Here is a 24,172-nt window from a genome sequence, read left to right as displayed (position 1 = left end):
CTCGTGCAGATTCTTAGCTAGCTATCTTGAATCTCTTCAATCCATTGCCATTGACCCAAATGTGAACATGCATATAGGAAAGACTCCCGTCTCAACTTGTTACCCACTCATGGTTGATACATGCAATAACAACACCCCTTTTGGTAACCCATGGTCTCCCCCACCGGCTGGGCATGTTAAACTTAACACCGATGGGTCGGTCCTAAATGGAATTGCCGGAGCAGGTATGATTCTCAGAGCTCATGATGGGAGCATTATTTTCAGCTCATGTCGGCATCTATTCTTCTGTGATGATGTTCTAGAGATGGAGATTTTGGCAATAAAGGAAGGCCTAATGTTGGCCTCCCAACGAAGCAATCTACCTATCCAAGTTGAATCTGATTGTCTGGAAGTCGTAACGATGGTGCAGAGTGCTGTTACGAATAGGTCTAAAATTGCTTTCTTAGTCAAAGAGATTAAGGATAATCTAAAGGAACGTGGTTCTTGTATTACTCATATTCAATGTAGTCAAAATCTAGCTAGTCATTTTATGGCCAACTTTGATAGGGTTCAAGTTCGTACTGCAGTATGGCTTGGGTCAAGACCGGAGAAGTCCTTTATATTGTACGTCGTGATTGTAATTCTGAGTTTTGAGTAATACAAGAATTTTCGCAAAAAGAAAAAGAAAGCAAAGTGATCAAACGCTAAAGTGGCATAAACAAAGTATTCCCATCGCCGCCACGTCACTTCGCCTGGCTCCCCACTCCCCAGCAGCTCGAGTGCCCCCATCCCCCATCGCCGGCGGACGGCGCCGACAGGATAACGCGCTCACAGCTAGGCGCCGGCGCCAGCACCGGCACTGCATACAAGTTCTGAGCGCTCTTGACCGGCCGCCGGCCTCCATTGCTCCGGCTAGGTCGCAGGTTAGTAAAAGACCTAAATCTGTCTACAGTTCGGCAGGCACCAGTTATGCAGTGCTGTTGCTAGACGAAAACAAATTAATATTCTGCATCTATACGCCACTTCAATCAGAACCCTGAGATTGCAAATTGTAGAGTCCTATTGTTGATTACTAGTTAGTTAGTGTCAATTCTGCTTTCCTGTATGGCTGTATGGTCTTAGTCTCTCTGACGAATAAGAAAATTAGACAAATCAGGGAGGTACCTGGCCAGCTCCATTTTGTATTGAAACGGAACCACATGGTCTACAAACATTCAAAGTAATATAGGCTCAGAAACAAAGATTCATGCACATAGGCAGATTGCACACAACTTCTCATCGAAAACGTAGCCGCCGTCCGCTCACCCCTCCTCCTGCCCAGTGGCATTCGCCTGTTTCGCTATGCCCACAGCCACAAGGTTGCATAGAAAATTTGTGTGTAGTTTGGGCAGCTTGGAGGACTTATATTATCTTCAGTCTGAAGTTACATCCGGACTGTACTTTGGGTGCCACTGGTCCGGTGGTCCCCAAGGATCCCCTAGGATCTCTTCTACAGCTCTCAACCCCACGATGCTCTCTGATTTCTCAGCACCATAGCCCCAAGGCTATCCAATTCCTCCTCTTTGACCTCTTTGAAGGGAACTTTCCACCAAGGTTCATGTTCAACCAAGGTTGGTGGTTAAAAACCATGTCATCGAGACAATGCCACAATCCCCACAGCACTGCTGCTTTCACAACATTGAATGCTTTAAATCTTCTTTTACTAAACCAGCAGCTAGCAAGAGATTTAAAGTTCATCACATTCATACTAAACTCTCTCAAATCAAATGCCAGCATGGCCCCAGTTTGTCTTCGTTTTCTGGTATCGGCACTGGTGACTTTTGAGCGTGCAATTCCCGACTTTGGTGTCTCATTCTTACCTGATGTTCTACAGCGGAAATCGTTCTCGAGCAACAGGTGTTCGGTGAAGTTCACCTCAGCAGAGAAAAATAAATATATTATTTTCTGTTAAATCTCCAGGACAAGCGAAATGTGGTTATTTGGTCATGGTCAAACATGTCGCCTCTTGTTATAATGGAAATGAAAATATTTAAAAATTCACCAGAGAAATTAGCTTTTTTACAGCGATAAATGTGTAAACTCTTAAATGGTAGTGGCAAACATGCAATGCAAATTTCACCCAAGTTCTAAAATCTAAACTACCTCTTTGCTACAATTTCATGCAGGTATAGCTCCAAGAATAGGTGTTTTGTGGTGTCTGTTGATGGCCAATAGCGAGTATGAGTATGCAAAGAGCGAGTTCGAGTTCGACCGCCGCCTCCCAGCCTCCAACTGGATGGTCATCCACATCGATGGCTGCCATTCCACCGGTACAGTGTTCATGTACCAAGCCTTTTGCTTATTTTTCTAAGTATTACCATGTGGGAAGTATGCAAAGAAGGCTACTATATGCAAATTTGAGAATTACTGTTGCTTCAAATCATAAATAGTTTATCTTTGTTGTTCTGTCTAGTGTACACTATTTTCAGTCCTTGGTTTGTTAGATTCTCAAAGATGCATGCCTTTGAGAAACCAAATGATGAGAGTGCTTTAAGATTGATGAACGACTGTGCCACTTCTATGCTCAAGAAATTGCTGACATAGTATTTGCTTATGGTGTTAGCGATGAGTACAGGTATAGCCTGTATAGCATTTTCTCATGAAAGTTAATTATAAAAAGTATGCAGATTTTACGTAAACAAACTGTATGCAAATACTGTTGTGAATGGAGACACTTCTGGATTGCACGGGCTCCATCCTTGGATAATAATCTCAAGTCTCTTATATAGTTATATTTCTGTTTGCTTTGCAGTTTTGTTTTCAGAGAGGAAACAAAATTCTTCAAAGACGAGAAAGGTACCTTATTTGATTTGTTTGCTCTTCACTTCACTGATTATTTAGGATATAATTTCCATATCCAAAACTATTTGAACTATTCAATTATAATATCTCATGATGTCATTGACTTCTCTACCAATACTTACAGCAAAATTCTCTCTTTGTGTTTTTTTTACTTCACATCTGTGTATGTGATGAAGTGGAAATATTTCTTTCCAGATAAAGAGTTGAGGGAGCCTCCCTATTCTGATGGGCGAGCTGTGTGCTATCTAAATATAACCTCCGCCCCAAATTACCTGTCTTAGATTTATCTAGATACGGATGTATCTAACACTATCATATCAAGACAAATCTAAGACAAGTAATTCGGGACGGGGGGAGTATGAAGACCATTTTTTATTATTTGGCCTGGAGGCAAGTGGACTGTAAGCATCTCGAACTACAGTCAACATTTTCCTAGTATAAATAACAAGATTATTGTATTGTGCAATAATATCATGGCATGTATGTTACTCCCTCCGTCTGGAAATACTTGTCAGAGAAATGGATAAAAAGGGATGTATGTCTAGATACATCCATTTCTCCGACAAGTATTTCCGGATGGAGGGAGTATTCGCCAAAAATTGTAGAAACTCCAGCAACATTGAATAAACATAAATATGGTGTATGTATGCGCCATTCAATAAGATTTTTATTTCTGGTTGCTCAGTTAGTTAGTTAGTTTCTTTAGTTTATTGGGTACGGTTTAAACATATTTAATTTTGGGTGTGCTTTCAGGTCGTAGAAATAATCATTATAATACTAGATGGTTCTGGATGCTAGTGAATTCTGGAAAAACTGAAAAGGAGGCCTAATTACCTTATCTTGTGTGTGAACCATCTTGTTCTAGGGAATATTTGCGAAGGACAAGAACGTGTTGCTTTTGCAGCAGTTCCAGATCATCTATTATGATGAACCAACTATGTTCCGAAAAGGATCCAGCATTTACCGAGATAAGGTAATGTTGTCAAACATACAAAAGGAAATCATTATTAACGTTCCTGCTCATTCTCAGTGAAATATTTCCATCTTCTGCACAACAACAACAAAGCTTTAGTCCCAGACAAGTTGGGGTAGGCTAGAGGTGAAATCTCGCGACCAACTCATGGTTCTGGCACATGGATAGCAAGCTTCCACGCATCCCTGTCCATGGCTAGTTCTTTGGTGATACTCCAATCCTTCAGATATCTCTTTACGGACTCCTCCCATGTCAAATTCGGTCTACCTCGACCTCTCTTGACATTATCCACACGCTTTGTCCGCTATGCACTGGAGCTTTTGGAGGCCTGCGCTGAATATGCCCAAACATCTTAGACGATGTTGGACAAGCTTCTCTTCAATTGGTGCTACTCCAACTCTATCTCGTATATCATCATTCCGGACTCGATCCTTCCTCGTGTGGCCACACATCCATCTCAACATGCACATCTCCGCCACACCTAACTGTTGAACATGTCGCCTTTTAGTCGGCCAACACTTAGCGCCATACAACATTGTGGGTCGAACAGCCGTCCTATAGAACTTGCCTTTTAGCTTTTGTGGCACTCTCTTGTCAATATCCCCATCTGTCTGCAAGCTTGGCGCCACTTCATCCATCCGGCTTTGATTCGATGGTTCACATCTTCATCAATATCCCCATCTGTCTGCAACATTGACCCCAAATATGGAAAGGTGTCCTTCTGAGGCACCACCTGCCCATCAAGGCTAACCTCCTCCTCCTCGTGCCTAGTAGTACTGAAACCGAACCTCATGTACTTGGTTTTAGTTCTACTAAGCCTAAAACCTTTCGATTCCAAGGTTTGTCTCCATAACTCTAACTTCTTATGGACCCCCGTTCGACTATCGTCAACTAGCACCACATCATCCGCAAAGAGCATACACCATGGGATATCTCCTTGTATATTCCTTGTGACCTCATCCATCACCAAAGCAAAGGGATCAGGGCTCAAAGCTGACCCCTGATGCAGTCCTATCTTAATCGGGAAGTCATCAATGTTGACATCACTTGTTCGAACACTTGTCACAACATTATCGTATATTTCCTTGATGAGGGTAATGTACTTTGCTGGGACTTTGTGTTTCTCCAAGGCCCACCACATGACATTCCGCGGTATCTTATCATAGGCCTTTTCTAAGTCAATGAACACCATATGCATGTCCTAATTTTGCTCCATATATGCTGTATCTCTCCATAAGTTGTCGTACCAGGAAAATGGCTTCCATGGCCGACCTCCCAGGCATGAAACCGAACTGATTTTTGGCCACACTTGTCATTCTTCTTGAGCGGTGCTCAATGACTCTCCCATAGCTTCATTGTATGGCTCATCAGCTTAATTCCACGGTAATCAGTACAACTCTGAACACCCCCCTTGTTCTTGAAGATTGGTACTAATATACTCTGACTCCATTCTTCTGGCATCTTGTTTGCCCGAAAAAAATGAGATTGCAAAGCTTGGTTAGCCATACTACCGCTATGTCCCCAAGGCCTTTCCACACCTCAATGGGGATACAATCAGGGCCCATCACCTTGCCTCCTTTCATCCTTTCTAAAGCCTCCTTGACCTCAGACTCCTGGATTCGCCGCACAAAACGCCTGCTGGTGGTATCAAAGGAGTCATCCAGTTCAGTGGTAGAACTCTCATTCTCCCCATTGAACAACTTGTCGAAGTACTCCCGCAATCCATCTATGCTTATTCTCCTCATCCTTCACCAGGAGTTGGTCTACTCCATCCTTCCATGTTCTGTCACCAAAATATTTTTTGCAAGATTTATACCAGTGACCATGATAGTTTCTAGTCATAACTTGGTGCCAGATGTATTTCTAGCATTTCTGAATTCTCATCCGGTTACCCAGACAGTTACATGTGTTCTCGCTTTAGGGATAATCAGAACTCCTCAGTTGCCATTTTATGCCATTTACTTGTGTGATATTGCATTTCTTTTGTGGGCCTGATTGTTGAATAATGTTATTTTGTGGGACATGTTTTCCTCAACTTTTAGTTAAGATCAATTGACCCTGTTAGGTGCACTTTTGCATACTAAATTGTTGTACACATCGTTCGAGTTATATTATAGCCGTGTATATCTTTTATATTTTCCTCATTGTATAAGGGTCTTTTTGCATATCTCCCTCGCTTGTACGTGTATATATACTAGCCTGTGGCCCAATGGGAATACAAGTTGCTATTTCCCTAACACTTATTAGAGCCTAGGTTTTTTTCCTCCTCACACGTCGCAACTCGTGCTCATATAGATCACCGATCAAATCAATCTAGTACTTCCCCTATATTAAGCTTCATGCGCTAGCCAACGCAACCAAAAGTTCGGACTAATGGAAAGGGCTAGGCAATCCTCATATACACTTCAACACCCCCTTGGCCTATACATGGATACAAAAGGGGGCAACAACAAATTTTGGATAAATTGTGGAAGCCAGGACTTGAACTCAAGGCCTTAGGCCCTGATACCATGTTAAGCTTCATGCACCAGCCAATGCAACCAATAGTCCAAACTGATGGAAAGGGCTAGGCAACCCACATATACACACTTCAACACCCCCTCTCACGTGTGACGATGGAAGTCAACGCATGAATAAACTCGAGGTATGGCTCAAGAGGCCTATACGTGGACATGGAGGGGGGCGACAGTAATTTTTGGATAAATTACGAAAGGCGGGACTTGAACTCAAGACCTTGGACTCCGATACCATGTTAAGCTTCATGCACTAGCCAACGCAACCAGACGTTTGAACAGATGGAAAGGGCTGGGCAATCCACATATAAATTTCCAACACCCTCAGCGTCCAACTCTCCACCTTTCTGTTCGCCAACCCCTTAGGCTATGACCCAGGGCAGGAGGATTCCCATCCTATATGAAGCTCGCTTGCATCGCCCAAGCCTTGTGTGTTCCCAATCCACGCTTGGCCAGGCCACCGTCGCCCAAGCCCCCGCCTTCCCTTTCGCCTAGTGCCACTACCCTCTAGACTAGGTCATGCCGCCCACCCACAGGGCTGCCTCCACCCACGCGATCTAGGGCTGCCCTGCTCCGGCCAGCCGCCATCCCGCCCGCCCGCCATCTCAGTACGTGTCGCCATCGTTGCTCTCCAGTCTAACTGCGCTGAGAGCCACTAGCTGCTACACCTGCTTGCGAAGGTCCAGGACTATGTCCCTTGATGTTTGCCCATTGCCTCACGCATGGCTCTCCCGACTTGCATCTGTTGCTTCCCCTACTTCTGGTACTTGCCTTGTTGGTTATGGGTCAGCGCCTTGTTTCGCCGAGTGCTCTTTTCAGCAACTTTGCATTTCCTTAAAAAAACAATGTCTTCGTCCTTGGGCACACCTCTTTCTCGATGCCCGTTGACTTTTGACGGTGTTCCCTACATCGATTTCATCTTGCACACGCGCCTTCCTTCGGTGCTTGGTGCTTGTTCACTTGTAACGTCGCCCTCTTTGGTGCCTTCCGTAGGTTCTGGTGGTCGCTCTACAACGACTCGTCTTGTGACCTCCGCAGATGGTGATGGTCGTTATAAATCGACTCTTCTCACGACTTTCACCAGTATTATTGGTGCACATTGTGCTGCTGACTACGTCTCGCACATGCGCCTTCCATTGGCGCTTGGTGCTTGTGTGTCTGTGACCTCGTCTTCGCCACCGACTTCTACAGACGGTGATGGTGTCCCGACCGAGGGGTCCCTCAGCACATCGGTTCCCGGCCTGGTGGGCTGGGCCGAGGACCCCTAGGTCGGTTCCGTCATGGGCCGCATTGGGCTGCCCATGACACGTTATATGAAGACTCTAGAAGACTTGCAGTACAAGACGAAGATACCAGAGCCGTGGATGACTCTACCTCCACTGACGTAGCCGACTAGGATTTGTGACCCTAGGGCCCCCGGTATGGTTATATAAGCCAGGGTCCGGGCTAGTTGATAGATACATTACAACATACAGTTTCTCGGTTCTATACCCTGTACTTTGTAGACCCCTATCGCAATTAACACAGAGCAGTAGGGTTTTACCTCCATCGAGAGGGCCCGAACCTCGGTAAAGACTCGCCTCCTCTTACCATCTGGCTTAGTCACCTCTTCAGGATACCCTACCGAGGGATCTACCGAAATCGTCTTCGACAGTGGTGGCCCATGCAGGTCCCGCTAGGTGAACGCGGATGCTTGATGGGAGCTCCGATCGAGTCCGACGCGTAGATATCTGCTAGACAGATGTTCGTCTTCGACCCCGCCACCTTTGTTGCCGACTCGACATGCCACCTCGGCTAGATCGAGAACTTTCCTCCGGGCCGAATCGTCCGCAATCTAGAGTACGCTGCAGATTCCCGCGAGTTCATTCTCCAGGGTTTGGCGTCATGCTGGGCCCAAGAGCAGTAGGAAGAGGTAGAATTTTTAACCCACCCACCACCCAACAGATCGCAAACATCGAGGATCTCACCGAGGTGCTTGCTGGCGCGATAAGAGATGGAAGACCTGGTGGAGGAGATCGGCGAGTCTGCAAAGAGCCGACCGCGAGCCCTGCTGCCCTTACGCCCGGTGCGGATTAGAGGCAGAATGCTAACATCCCGGCAGCCGAGGAACCGGTGGCTGGAGAGGGCAGGGAGCTTAGTGACAGGGATACCCAGCCCCTGGGCAGAGCTTTTGGTAGCCCGAGGCGCGACCATGCTCGCCTGTGCGTCTTGAACATTGTGGGCAATGCTTCGAGGGAGAAGCGTCGCGTGGAGTCAAGGTCGGAAGAGCTGGACAACACATGGGAGTGAGTCCAGGCTGTTGAGTAGGAAATAGAGGCAATCCGGGCCTCACTCAAGACCACCCCAATGGCGAATAGGACCTGCACAGTGGCAAAGAAAACCACCCCGACGGCAATTAAGGTTGCACTGGCTATGAAGGGCAAGCGGATGAAGGACGACATGAGGAACACTGCAACACACAACTCATCCTCGTACCGCACCCCGGCAAAGAACATGCTCGCAGCTGCCTAGTGGTTGGCCGAGTTCAATTTCCCGGTCAACCATCTAGACAAGAAGTGGTTCCAGGAAGCCATGTAGTACCTGGATACGGCAGGGTGTCAATAGGATGTTTACACCAAGTTGAAAAGCCACCTTGGAATGTTCGGTAACGTGGGTAGCTCGGCTACCCGGCGTACCGGTAAAACGGGGTCTCTCAATCAAGTCTGGCATCAACCGCCGGCTACTGTTGCGGCTCCCCGTACTATCTACCAGGCTAGATCCGCTCAGGGGCCCGTCACGCGGCCAGCCTACACAAGGTCTGACCTGGCGATGGGTCTGAACGATGCGCGTCACACTATCGACGCCATCTGTTCGGCAACCGTGGTTCCATTTGCCATGTATCTGACTTGCTTCTCGGATGAGATTGTTGCTCATACAACCAGGACCCCGAGATCTGTCACAGATTACCTATTTGTGGTCAAGGTTGCAGACGGTGATGACTGGCACGCTGTAAAGCACCTACCTCTCATGCTCGAGGGATCGACCAGGGCGTGGTTGAACACTCTGATGTTGGGCAAACCCTATGGTGGCTCGATCTTCACTAATTGGAGGGGGTTCAGGGAGGAACACGAAGAAACGAGGGGAAACGTGGAGAAATCAAAGGGAAAACACTATTGGAAAAGATCCACACCAAATTCCTATCAAGGCACTTTGGACACTACAAGCCTAAGTCGATGTCGGCCTTGATGGACATGCTCGACATGAATATCGTTGGGGGAAGACGCGTGGCTTGCGAAGCAGTGGGCACCTGATGGCGATCCGGGCTCGTCCAATATAAACGACCAGTCCTGAAAGTCAAGGTGCAATCAAGAATAAGCACATGCATGAGGACGACGATGACGACGAGGTCAACGCCGCCTTCGCTCCCCAGGGCGGAAACAACAGTCAGAAGAAGTGGAACAAGAAGGGTGGTGGTGGCAATTCGACCTTCGACAAGATCATGGATAGGCCTTGTGAAAGTGCGTTATATCGACTAGAGGGGGGGAGGGGTGAATAGGCGATTTTTACAAATTCGTCACTGAGAAATTTCTAGGTGAGGAAATTCCTAAGCAACGAACTACTTAGCAGCGGAATAGGTACTCAGATGCATGCATAACAGAACAGTAGCACAGTCGTCATGATGAAATGAAACAAGCACTGAGTACAAGTAGCGTGTAAACATGATAAGCAGGCTGAAGACAAAGTGACTGAAGAATTAGGATTGAGGAAATTGAGAAAGTCTTCAGTCAAAGTCCTCAAACAGTAACAGACAAGTTCATCAACACATGAATGAGGAAATGAAAGGGTTGGGAAATAGAACCGGTAACTTGGTGAAGACGATGATTTGGTAGACCAGTTCCAACTACTGTGACAGTCGTACGTCTGGTTGGAGCGGCTAGGTATTTAAACCTGAGGACACACAGTCCCGGACACAGTCCTCACCGTATTCTCCTTGAGCTAAGATCACACAGACCTCGCCCAATCACTCGTGGTAAGTCTTCAGGTGACTTCCAAACCTTCACAGACTCGGTCACTCGGCGATCCACAATTTCCTCTGGATGCTCTAGACCATGACGCCTAACCGTCTGGAGGATGCACAGTCCTCAAAGGTAACAAGCGTCGGTTCCACACAGGAACAATCTCTTCAGTGATGCTCAATCACTTTGGGTTTGTAGGTGTTTGGGTTTGGGTTTTCCTCACTGATGATTTTCGCTCAAAGTCCTCGGAGGATGGGATGCTCTCAATGACAAGTGTTAGTTTCTCTCGGAGTAGCCAACAAAACTAGTGGTTGTAGGGGGCGGCTATTTATAGCCTAGGGAGCAGCCTGACATGATAAGACATAAATGCCCTTCAATGATATGACCGTTAGGTGGGTAGATATTTTGGGACAGCTGGCGCAAAGCACAACAACGGTCGGATATTTGAGTATCGAATTCCTCAGGGCTATCATGTTCCTCACTAGTAGGCAATCCGCACTGGCGAATTCCTAACTCCTTAGTCAGAACAAATTCCTCAGAGACCAGAAGAACTTCTTCTCTGTCACTGAAGAAATTGACTGAACTGTATGAGATTTCCAATGGCTTGACTCGAAAGGATTGAGTAGGTGTAGGATTTTGAGATGAGCATCACTTGGAAACTTTTCCTTAGTTTTACCTCGACCTCTTTTAACAGTACGGTGTTTCCTATGACTCAAGAAAGAGAAAATGAAACTACAAAAACAGAAGTCTTCACGCTTCATAATCCTCGCATGAATATCAAGTCTTCAAGGTCACATCAATTTCCTCACTTTCAAAGTCTTCAATAAAACCAAAGTCTTCAACTGAAGACATTCATTTTTAGGGGTCGACTTTCATTGTAAATATCAAACTCCTCATAGATTTATAGACCTGTGTACACTCACAAACTTATTAGTCCCTTAACCTATAAGTCTTCAATACACCAAAATGACTAAGCGGCACTAGATGCATTTACACCTTGCGACATCCATGGTCCGAAGAACGACGGTGACCCTCCGGCAAACCACACAAACAAGAACTGTTGGGTCCTCAAGAAGGCCATGCAGTTCGGGAAGGCCGACACTGACAAGCCAAATCGTCGCAATGATGACGAAGGAGAACCGCAGCCCGGTAAGGGCAACAACGGTCAGAAGCAGTTTCCGCTCCAAATAAAGAATGTGAACTTAATCTCTCCATGTTACAGTTCGAACAAGGACCGCAAATGTGTTCTCTGCGAGGTATATGCCGCAGAGCCCGCCGCCCGCCGAGCCGAAATACAGTTCCTGGTTGGGAATTCCTATCATCTTCGATCGACGTGACCGCAAATGTGCTCTCCACAGCGAAACAACCGCACTCGTCCTGGACCCAATTGTTGATAGTTTCCACCTCACTAAGGTCATGATGGACGACGACAACAACTTAAACCTTATATACGCTGACACAATGAAGATGCAGTTTGACGAATCATGAATCGAGACGATCAAAAGCAGGTCAAGGGTATTATCCTGGGCATGGAGGCCTCTTGCATTGGAAGGGTGACGCTAGACGTGGTGTCAGGTACCCCAGACAACTATTATTTGAAGCTTAAGCTTCGACATAGTACCTTTCAAAAACAGCTACCATGCCCTCCTAGGTCGGACGGCGTTTTGCTAGATTTAGCATAGTACCGCACTATGCCTACTTGAAGTTGAAGATCCCGGGCCTGAACGGTGTCATCACCATCTCCGGGAACGTCGAGCGGTCTCTGAAGACCGAGCAGACCACATTAGCCCTGGCAGCCGAGGCTGTCGCTGAAGCCTTGGCAACCGAGGAGCTTGCCGACTTGTGGTCCAAGGTCGATAAGGACGACATTAAAATCACCAAATGTACCAAGTCTACGTCGTTCCAGTCCGGTCAGGACATCCAAAAGTTCCAGGTGCACCCTGACGATGCGACCAAGACGGCTTCGATGGGGACCGGCCTAGATAGCAAATAGGAAAGCACGCTCCACGATTTCCTCCGTGAGAACTAGGATGTATTTGCTTGGCATCCATCTGATATGCCAAGGCATCCTAACGGAGATTGCGGAGCACAGCTTGAACATCTTACCTGGCGCCAAGCATGTCAAGCAGGCCCTGTGCAGGTTCTCTAAGCCCAATCGAAAGGCTATGGGCAAGGAGCTGGCCAAACTCCTGGAGGCTGGCTTCATCTGAGAAGTGAAGCACCCTGACTGGTTATCCAACATTGTCATGGTATTGAAGAAGAATGAGACCTGATGTCTCTGTATCGACTTCAAGGAAGTCAACAAAGCACGAAGGATCCCTTCCCCCTGCCGCACATCGACCAGATCGTTGATGCCACGGCCAGGCACGACCTCCTCTACTTCTTGGATGCGTACTCAGGGTACTACCAGATTAAAATGAAGGTGTCCGACCAGGAGTCCACCTCATTTATCACGTCGTACGGGCCGTATGTACCAGCGGATGATGCAGAAGTGCCTGCAGCTGGAGATCATAACCACCGCCAAAGCGTACGTCAGTGACGTGGTCGTCGAGACCAAGAAGCCGACACCCTCATAGACGATCTACGCGAGACCTTTGAAAATCTGCGTGTCTTTAACATTAAGCTCAATCTAGACAAGTGCGTTTTCGGCGTACTGTCTAGTAAGCTTCTAGGATTCATCGTATCCCAGTGTGGGATTGAACCAAATCCCGACAAGATCAAGGTGCTGGCTAAGCTCGGTATACCATCCAAGTTGAAGGAGATTCAAAGGCTAGCCGGATGCGTCGCTTTTCTGAGCAGGTTCATCTCTAGGCTCGGGGAAAAGGCACTCCCCTTATACCGCCTACTGAAGAAAACAGACAATTTCGAGGGGACGACCGAGGCCAGCAAAGTCTTGGAAGAAATAAAGACACTATTGGCGACCAACCCGATCCTCACAACACTGCATGTCGGCTATCCGATGTTGTTGTACATCTCGGCCACCAATCAGGTGGCTAGCGTTGTGCTTGTGGTAGAGCGGGAGGAGGAAGGTCATGCCTACAAGGTACAACGTCCTTTCTACTATGTTTCCGAGGTGCTATCTCTGTGCAAAACGAGGTACCCTCACTACCAGGAGATCGCTTACGCGTTTTTAATCTCAGAAGCTCCGGCACTATTTTCAGGAGTGTTCTATCACTGTGGCAAGTTAAGTTCCCCTTGCAGATATCATCAACAACTGGGGCGCCACAGGTCGGATCGCAAAGTGGGCTATCAAGCTCTTACCTTCTTTTCCGAGAGTACAAGCTCTTCCCTTCTTACCTTCTGAGATCTAGTACCAGCCACGCCGGGCCATCAATTCGCAGGTCTTGGCAATTCCTATAACAGCTTCGAGGCCACAGTGTCAGTGGCATAGGAGTTAAGAACCTCTTGAATCCAGTCTGGTTGGCAGGTCGAAATGGTTTGTACAGCAAGCAAATGCCCCACACGAGACAAAGTATCAGCCGCGCCATCGTCCACACCCGTTTGTATTTTATGTGAAACTGCAAATCCACTAATTTGGAAATAGCCTTTCATTGCAAGTCAGTGGTGAGTTGCTGATCCTCAAGGCTACAAAGACTTCTGTGATCTGTCAAGATTTGAAAAGGCACCCGCTGCAAGTACTGACGGCATTTATCCACAGCCAAGAACTCTTTTTCATACATTGACAGTTTACTGTTTGCTGTCCCAAAGCTTTTGCTCATATATGCTATTGGATGACCTTGTTGCATTAACACGGCACCAACACCCGTGTCACAAGCTTCAGTCTCCACTGTAAACGGCATGGATAAATTAGGAAGTGCCAGGACTGGGGTATGTAACATGGCAGTCTTTCAGAGCTAAGAATGCTTGAGTGGCCTGATCATTCCATATAAAGCCTTTCTTAGTTGAGAAGCTAATTTGAGCCCGACCCCCGGGTCGCCCGCATCGGGCGACACTGGGGAACTCTAGCCGCCAGCGCCCAAGGCCTCCGCTCCGCCTGCTCCCGCGTTGCCGCCGCCGGAGGACTGGCTGGCGAAGCTGCGCCGAGCCCTGGGATGGTGGCGGCGGGGTTGTCCTTAACCGATGAGCTGCTTCTCCGAGCTCTCCCCATCCTCCGCGTCCTCGCCCATCGCCGTCTGACCCCGCATCCCCACCGCCGGAGGCTGGCCGGCCCGGCCGCACCTGGTCTTGGCTCTCCTCCGATGTGCCTCCCCTCGTTGCGGCGTCCCCCGCCCCTCCCCAACCCCCTAGCTATGGGTTCTCTGGCGGCCCTGGTTGCCCGGCGCGCTGCGGGAGGCAGCGCGCCGGCCGGGTGCGTGGCTGGCGCGAGCTCCCTTCGCGCGCCCCCTCCACCCTGCAGATGCGGCTTCGGCCCGGCGGCCATGGACGCGTCCCCACCCCCTCCATGGCTGGCCGGTGCGGCTCCAGATCTGGTATTCCGCGTGCGTTGCGTCCCTTCCGGCTACTCCGGCTTGCCGGCTTCTTGGCAGCTCCGCTCCAACCCCTGCAGGTGTTCTCTGTTAGCCGGCATCCACCCCGGTGCGGCTCCGGCTTGCTCTTGGAGCTACACCCCAATCCCGGCTCGTTGGCTCGTCGGCACCCCTGCAGCACCGGTCCGTACGGCCTGGATCTGCGCTCCTCTCCAGATCCTGGTTCATCCGGGTCTTCGGCCACCCCCACTTCGCCTACGCGCATCTACTTCCGCCCAGCCGCCCAGCCTCGCCCCGTCCTTACTCATGTCCCTTAGCTCTCACGTCCGGCGGCGTCCGGTGCCTCCTTTGGCGGCGGCCGTAGCTCCCTTTCCTGCGGTGGCGGCTCCAACCGACGACTTGGTTTCATCTTCAAATCTTGGGATTGCTCAGATCTGGCCAGGCGAAATCCTTGCTCGACCTATCGATGCTGGCAGCCGCGACACCCGCGGGTGCCGTCCCCTTCTTGGAGGCGCTGCCATGGCCGACATCTGTGCCCCTCTTCGAGCAACAGGGGAAACCCTAGGTCCGGCTATCTGGATCGGGCGGCGACGGCCTTGTTCTCCTTCGTGAAGGCCCTGTCTTGTTTGCTCGCGGTGTCTTCGGTAGTGGTTTTGGAGATTGGTTGTCATGTTGGTTTGGTTTGGGTTGCTTCTCAGGATGTCGAGTTTTCGCCGTGTTTTCTCTTTCTGGGCAAACAAGATACCAGAAGAATGGAGACAGAGTATATTAGTACCAATCTTCAAGAACAAAGGGGATGTTCAGAGTTGTACTAATTACCGTGGAATTAAGCTGATGAGCCATACAATGAAGCTTTGGGAGAGAGTCATTGAGCACCGCTTAAGAAGAATGACAAGCGTGACCAAAAAATCAGTTTGGTTTCATGCCTGGGAGGTCGACCATGGAAGCCATTTCTTGGTACGACAACTTATGGAGAGATATAGGGAGCAAAAGAAGGACTTGCATATGGTGTTCATTGACTTGGAGAAGGCCTATGATAAGATACCGCGGAATGTCATGTGGTGGGCCTTGGAGAAACACAAAGTCCCAGCAAAGTACATTACCCTCATCAAGGGCATGTACGATAATGTTGTGACAAGTGTTCGAACAAGTGATGCCGACACCGATGACTTCCAGATTAAGATAGGACTGCATCAGGGGTCAGCTTTGCGCCCTTATCTTTTTGCATTGGTGATGGATGAGGTCACAAGGGATATACAAGGAGACATCCCATGGTGCATGCTCTTTGTGGATGATGTGGTGCTAGTTGACGATAGTCGGACGGGGGTAAATAGGAAGTTAGAGTTATGGAGACAAACCTTGGAATCGAAAGGGTTTAGGCTTAGTAGAACTAAAACCGAGTACATGATGTGCGGTTTCAGTACTACTAGGTGTGAGGAGGAGGAGGTTAGCCTTGATGGCCAGGTGGTACCCCAGAAGGACACCTTTCGGTATTTGGGGTCAATGTTGCAGGAGGATGTGGGTATTGATGAAGATGTGAACCACCGAATCATAGCCGGATGGATGAAGTGGCGCCAAGCTTCTGGCATTCTCTGTGATAAGAGAGTGCCACAAAAGCTAAAAGGCAAGTTCTACAGGACGGCGGTTCGACCCGCAATGTTGTATGGCGCTGAGTGTTGGCCGACTAAAAGGCGACATGTTCAATAGTTAGGTGTGGCGGAGATGCGTATGTTGAGATGGATGTGTGGCCACACGAGGAAGGATCGAGTCCGGAATGATGATATACGAGATAGAGTTGGGGTAACACCAATTGAAGAGAAGCTTGTCCAACATCGTCTGAGATGGTTTGGGCATATTCAGCGCAGGCCTCCAGAAGCTCCAGTGCATAGCGGACGGCTAAAGCGCGCGGAGAATGTCAAGAGAGGGCGGGGTAGACCGAATTTGACATGGGAGGAGTCCGTTAAGAGAGACCTGAAGGATTGGAGTATCCCCAAAGAGCTAGCTATGGACAGGGGTGCGTGGAAGCTTGCTATCCATGTGCCAGAGCCATGAGTTGGTTGCGAGATCTTATGGGTTTCACCTCTAGCCTACCCCAACTTGTTTGGGACTAAAGGCTTTGTTGTTGTTGTTGTTGTTGTTGTTGTTGTTGTTGTTGTTTCTCTTTCTGGGCCGAGCATCCCATGTCTCTGCTCCGGGCACCATGTTCACGCCCTGAGTTCGTGTCATGTGTTGTATCACCACTTGTATTCACTCTTAACTTCTTCTATCAATGAAATGATACGCAAGCTTTGCGTATTCGCTAAAGAAAAGCTTTTCTTAATTAGCAATTATGACAGGGGCTTCAAGATCAACACATAATGATGAACAGATTTATGGTAGTAACCAGTTTAGCCCAAGAAACCTTCAAGTTCAGTAGCCGAAGTTGTTAAGGGCCACTGTTCCATTGCCAATGTTTTCTTGATCAGTTGCAACACCTTGAGCTGAGATAATATATTCCAAATACTGAATCCGAGTCTGTCCAAAAGAGCACTTTGACATTTTGGCAAAGAAATGAGTCTGACGCAATGTTTCCAACACTATACGCGGGTGCTGTAAATGTTCAGGCCACAAGGCACTGTAAACCAAGATGTCGTCGAGGAAGATGATGACAAACTTGCACAGATAAGGGACCAAATGGCATTACTCAAAAGTGAAAATGACCATGATGAGTTTTAAACGGCGTTTTCTCCTCGTCTTCAGGCTCATACGTATCTGATGGTAACCAGCATGTAAATCCAACTTGGAGAATTTTTCTCTGCCAGCTAGTTCGTCTAAGAGCTCATCCACCACTGGTAATGGAAACTTGTTCTTCACTGTGGCAGAGTTTAACCTGCGTAATCCACACAAAACCGTCACATGTCATCCTTATTTTTGACAAGTAAAACTGGTGCTGCAAAAGGACCCATACTGTTCATGATGACTGCAGCATCTCCGTTACCTGTCGCTCAATCTCGTCTTTTTGCAACGGAGAGTAGCGGTAAGGTCTAGAATTGGCAGGCCTAGCATCCGGTTCCAAAGCAATAGCATGATCTAGTGCTCTCCTTGTGGGCAAAGAGTTTAATGTCAAAAACATCTGCAAACTCAGTTAACAACTGTTGCAGATCAGGGGATACCCCAGGTTCAGTTAAGTATTGTTGTTGTGTGACTGGATCGAGAACAGCCAGAGTCCACACTTCATTGCCTGGTAATCCATTTGCTGAGCTGCTCATGAGAAATTTCTTGCAAGGTGTCTTGTGATTTGGTGTGCACGCCCCACAGACTAATTTTTTGCCGTCGTATTCGGAGGATATCGTCTTCAGCCCCCAACGACAAGACGTTGGATTGAACTTCTGTCAATTCCGAATACAACATCATAAGCTCCAGCGCGGAGGCAGAGTACGGTAGTGTGGCCAACGCCGTGGCCGAGTGTGCTTCGACAACTCTTCGGCGAGCTCCGCTGTGCGGTCACCACTGCAACGCTGGTCTACTGCGACAACATCTCCGTCGTGTACCTATCCAGCAATGCCATTCACCACCACGGCACCAAGCATGTCTAGCCGGGCATCCACTTTGTCTGCGAGCACGTGGCTCTCGGTGATTTTCGGGTTCTCCACGTCCCAACGCGGCAACAGTTCGCGACGTGATGACCAAAGGGCTGCCGGCCGACGTGTTTCATGATTTTCGGTCTAGTCTTTGCTTCGACTGCGGGGGCGTTAAATCCTTGTATTCTGTACATGAGTTTTGTATGTAGCTATACAGTAGGGTAGCAGTAGTGTACGTGTGTGTGCAGTTTTGTAGTCAGCACACACGACCTCCACCTCTCGAACATGGCCTGACCACGATCACCATCGTGGGCTCACGCCCTCTGTTCCCCCTGTATAAGTCTAACCTTGATCAATGCAATCCGTGTGTTCGATCTGTTAGAAATATAATTGGGTTTAAGTTAGAAATAAGGAGATAGAGATAGAATTAGTTTAAACCACATGTAACTTGTCTTGTACTTCAAGTCTCTATCCCTTTTATACTCCTATATATACCCTACACAAGGGTCAGATCAATACAACACAATATTCATTCATCCTACAATTTTCACATGGTATTAGAGCGGTTTGTCCAACGACGCTGATCTAAAGACCTTCCACCACTTCCGCAGCTCGCCGCCCTCGGGAAGATTAATCTCCTCTCCCTGGGGCGGGGCACCCGATCGTCAAAGATGAGATCGGTTCTATAGATTAGATCGATTCATAGGTTAGATTACACAAATTTTGAATTTCCAGTAGATTAATTTCCTGTAGCCACCATCAATAAATCCCTCAACCTTCAAATTCGGTGAGAAAGTTATGTAGAAATCCTCGTCCAGATCACTTCAGGCCGCATGCGCGGCTTATACGGCCGCGACTCAAGGTGGCGCAGTCTCGGCACCTACAGAGACGGCTATGGCGAGCTTGTCATGGAGGTGGATGCACACACGCGCAGTGCTCCATCAACAGATGCGCACGCATGCGATTCATGCACTTGGCCATGTGCATGCGCAGCCTCCCAGGACGTGGGACACGAAGCAACCAGCAGCCCGAGGACTACGCCAACAACGATCTGCACCGCGACGGCAAACTGCATTGAGCGATTGAACCATCTGCATCAAGCCCACAAATTACGATTTGCATCGACTACACTGCACGCGCACGGACGCGATCTCCACCAGGCCGACTCGATCGACCTCCTGCGCGCCAACAAGCCGAACTACACCAAGCCGAACACATCTACACCGAGCCGGCTTGCTGCAATTGCATCGACATCTACACCACCGATCGACACCTCTGCATCGACCCTGTGCCACTTCATCGACCTGTACGACTAGCCCGTCCGCGAGCCAACATACTTCATCGACCACACCTACGAGAAGCGACCTCAATATGCACTGTTCACACGCCAGGCTGGTGTGAAACGAGATGCAATTCTTCATCGACTTCTTCAGCACGACACAACATCAACACCCCGTCGCCACGAGGGACACCTCCAAGCGACGCATCATTGTCGGCATGTCGCTGCACCACCGACACTTCATCGCCAAAGTCTTCATCAACATGGTCTTCACCAACATCATCGTCCACACACCGCCACTGCCTCGTCCACAGGATGGACAATTAGCGTCCTCTGACAGATTTTTTCTGCAAGACGCGACCACGACGACGGCATCGACCGCGTCATCCACGACAACATGGCTGCATCGACACGGCGTCACTACAGTGACGACCCTACACGGCCACACGGTTCTGGCAAAACCGATGTGTGCTCGATGGGCTTCCTCCGGTCTTGGCAAAACCGGCGGACTCATCGCCGACGGCACCCTCTGACATCTGCAAGGTGTATCGTCCACGTCTGCAGCCCCGTCATAGCGCATTTTTTTTGCGCCTCCGGCTTTGTGCAGCTTCATCATCCACGACGACCACACCATCGACCACGGCTACATCACCCTGACCGGCTACCTCGACATCGACCACACGGCTACGTCTATAGCAACTCATCGGCAACAACTCCAGTCAACAGCGTCCGCGTCGTCACTAGCGTCCACGTCACTTCCGTTGTGACTGCGGGAGGGAATAGAGGAGAAGGCATGAAGGCACCAGAAGGGGACGCAGTCACCACCCTAGGTGCCAACCCATCAGAGACGCAGTTGATGATGGCGCAGTGGAGAAGACGACGAAAGCGCAAGACTTCAAATCCAGTCGTACTCATCCGCTTCACTCCCGCTACGACTGAGGGGGAATGTTAGAAATATAATTGGGTTTAAGTTAGAGATAAGGAGATAGAGATAGAATTAGTTTAAACCACATGTAACTTGTCTTGTACTCCAAGTCTCCGTCCCTCTTGTATTCCTATATATATACCCTACATAAGGGTCAGATCAATACAACACAATATTCATTCATCCTATAATTTTCACACGATCTCTTCTGCTCCCTCAAACATTTCATATCTGCAAAAGCATTGCCACAGGCTTCGGCAACCCGTGTGTGCCGCCGGGGGAAGTGGCGACGTGCACACGCAAGCCGAGCAGCGGAGTTGAAGCCTCCAGCCGGAGGCTGCCTGATGCTGCGCGTAATTGCTGGCCGGAGATGGGAAGCGACGGCGGCTGACTGATTAGGTAGAAGTCCTGCCTGACAGACTAGGGTAGGGGTATGCTCAGTTTCTTTGTTATGGCTTATACACACAGCGGATGTGGCTGCAGGTGGACGATGCTGCGAGTGGGCGGTGGCGCACGTCGACATGAGGCCAGAGTTTTGGAGAAGGCATCCTCGTGGTCGTGTCTTTCTTACCACGAACAGGTGATCACTTAAGTACTAGGAGGAGCACTAGTTTTCATCATTGTCTCGAAGAAAACGTGACGGTTTATTACGGCTGGATAATACTACAAGGTCCGGCATTCGATCCCTGGACCGTGTATTATATGGCGCGTGCTAGGGATCAACCGACTGATTTCTCGGGAAATCAGTCGGGTCAATGACCGTCCGATTTTGATATCTGCATGCAGTATGGTCATTGGATTTGGTCAATGCACAACGACGCCCTGCTTCGTTCCTCGTGCCGCCGCAACGCATGAGCACGGAGGTAGCGTCACTGCCGCACAACACAACGAGCGCCCGCCTCGCCGCACGCATTGCCGGAGCCGCGCCAGCCACAACATGGTCAAAGCTTCATTGGAGCGTCGCCGCCGCGACTAGCCACGACAGTGCCCTCCTCGCAGCACTGCCTCTGAAGCGCCGGCCACGACATGGTCGACACTTCAATGCAGCATCGTTGCCTCGACTCGTCACGCCCACAACAGCGTCCTCCTCGCAGCACTGTCGGCGAAGCTTCGTCCACGGCATGGTCGACGCTTCAATGCAGCGTCACCGCCTCGACTAGCCGCGCCCTGCAGGAGCGCCCTTCTCGCAGCACTGTCGGCGAAGCTTCGTCCACGACATGGTCGACGCTTCAATGCAGCGTCGCCGCCTCGAGTCGCCGCGACCTGCAGGAGCGCCCTTCTCGTAGCACTGCCGGCGAAGCGCCGGCCACGTCATGGTTGACGCTTCAATGCAGCGTCGCCGCCGCCTCGACTCGTCGCGCCCTCGGAGCTGTAGCGCGGCCGGCGCTTCAATGCAGCTTCGCCGCGTCCTCCGAGCAGTGCTGCCGGCGAAGTGTCGGCCACAACACGGGCGGCTTCAATGCAGCGTCGCCACCTTGACTCGTCGCGCCCTCGGAGCGGCGTGCCGGCGACAACACGGTCGGTGCTGCAATGCAGCGTCGCCCCTTGACTCGTCGCATCCTCAGAGCAGTGCTACCGACGAAGTGCCGGATACAACACGGTCGGCGCTTCAATGCAGTGCCGCCGCCTTGACTCGCCACGCTGCGAACGCCGAAGTGTGCGCATCACCGTCAACGCCAACGAGCGCTGCATGGAAGCACCGATGCCCCTGCAGCCGTCCAACTTGCAACGGCGACGAATGGGTGCATCGCAGCACCGCGCAGCCGTCTACGGGTGCTACATCCCAGCACCAAAGCCTCGCTGCAGCATTGAGGGTGTTGCGTCGCATCGCGATGTGCTGTGTCACAACACGGCTGGCGGTTTTGCGTCGTCGATTGGAGCAGGCATGGATTGGCCAGTCACGCTCATGGCAGAAAGTTGTAGAGACCAGCGAGAGGTTAGAGACGAACAGAGAAGCGGATGGCTCACGTGCTCACATGGAAAGGAAGGAGCAAAGATTACGGTGTGTGGGACTGGGACCTGATGGAAAGCCCACTTGATGCGAGTGCGCGAGAGAGAATCGAGCACCACACGATCCAGCTGTATCGGACGCCACGCCAGGCGGCTGATGCCAGGAAGAAATCAGTCGGTTGATTTTAATACTTTTCCGTATTATATTAGCGAACGTCATTTATTTATTTATTCGATCGATGAAACCTCTGGTGGGCCGGATACTGCGTCAGTGCGCGTGCGTGCCGAGTCGGCCCATGCGGACGAGCGCACAGGTCGTATGCTCTAAAAATTAAAATTGTCCCACCTCGCCTGCTGTGGGACGCTGTGCCCAGCTTATATACTGCCTTCCTCCAATCACATTACCTCCACGGGGACAACCAGCCGAGAAAGAGGCCTTAGAGCCCACGAAAAAAAAGGAAAGAGGCGTCAGAGCCCACGAGAAAAAGATAAAAAGGCTTCAGAGCCCGCCCACGAGAAAAAAGAAAAGAGGCCTTTATTAGAGCCCATGAGAATGAGAATAAGAAGAAGAAAAGAGGCCTTTATTAGAGCCCACAAAAGAAAAAGAGCCAGAGCCGAAAAAATGGACCCAGGCCAGAGCCAACCAAAAAAAAAGAGGCAAGGTACCTGTGGAGACTGTGCTAGACATTAGCACATGGCTTTTTTTAGTTTTGGTCTTTTTCACAGCCTTTTTTTAAACTAGTACTAATTTTTTCGTGATATATACGAGAAACAGATTATTTATTTATGGCGGCCATTTTTATCCTCCAACCAGGAGTGTGAAAATGCCCAAAATCGGAACATGTATTTTTTTATCTTTGTCACAGCTTTTTCTTAACTCCTACTATTTTTTTAAACTTGTAGGTACCCGTGGAGACTGTGCTAGACATTAGCACATGGCTTTTTTTGGTTTTGGTCTTTTTCACAGCCTTTTTTTAAACTTGTACTAATTTTTTCCTGATATATACGAGAAACAGATTATTTATTTATGGTGGCCATTTTTATCCTCCAACCAGGAGTGTGAAAATGCCCAAAATAGGAACATGTATTTTTTATCTTTGTCACAACTTTTTCTTAACTCCTACTATTTTTTAAACTTGTAGGTACCCGTGGAGACTGTGCTAGACATTAGCACATGGCTTTTTTTGGTTTTGGTCTTTTTCACAGCCTTTTTTTAAACTAGTACTAATTTTTTTAGCACATGGCTTTTTTTAGTTTTGGTCTTTTTCACAGCCTTTTTTTAAACTAGTACTAATTTTTTCGTGATATATACGAGAAACAGATTATTTATTTATGGCGGCCATTTTTATCCTCCAACCAGGAGTGTGAAAATGCCCAAAATCGGAACATGTATTTTTTTATCTTTGTCACAGCTTTTTCTTAACTCCTACTATTTTTTTAAACTTGTAGGTACCCGTGGAGACTGTGCTAGACATTAGCACATGGCTTTTTTTGGTTTTGGTCTTTTTCACAGCCTTTTTTTAAACTTGTACTAATTTTTTCCTGATATATACGAGAAACAGATTATTTATTTATGGTGGCCATTTTTATCCTCCAACCAGGAGTGTGAAAATGCCCAAAATAGGAACATGTATTTTTTTATCTTTGTCACAACTTTTTCTTAACTCCTACTATTTTTTTAAACTTGTAGGTACCCGTGGAGACTGTGCTAGACATTAGCACATGGCTTT

At 48.9% G+C, this 24,172-nt stretch overlaps 1 long non-coding RNA gene across 1 annotated transcript; it reads left to right on the top strand.

Moving 5' to 3' along the window:
• Positions 1 to 688: 688 nt before the first annotated feature.
• On the top strand, positions 689 to 21,162 carry LOC123180617 (uncharacterized). Its single transcript, XR_006491162.1, has 6 exons — positions 689 to 902; positions 2,145 to 2,288; positions 2,771 to 2,814; positions 3,016 to 3,793; positions 17,065 to 20,891; positions 20,976 to 21,162. It is a non-coding gene; the product is annotated as an uncharacterized lncRNA (long non-coding RNA).
• Positions 21,163 to 24,172: the final 3,010 nt, after the last annotated feature.

The sequence above is a fragment of the Triticum aestivum genome, chromosome 1D, assembly GCF_018294505.1.
Source record: "Triticum aestivum cultivar Chinese Spring chromosome 1D, IWGSC CS RefSeq v2.1, whole genome shotgun sequence".
Classification (NCBI taxonomy): Eukaryota; Viridiplantae; Streptophyta; class Magnoliopsida; order Poales; family Poaceae; genus Triticum; species Triticum aestivum.
Note: the sequence above shows the minus strand (reverse complement) of the source record. Positions and strands in the feature narration are given on the sequence as shown.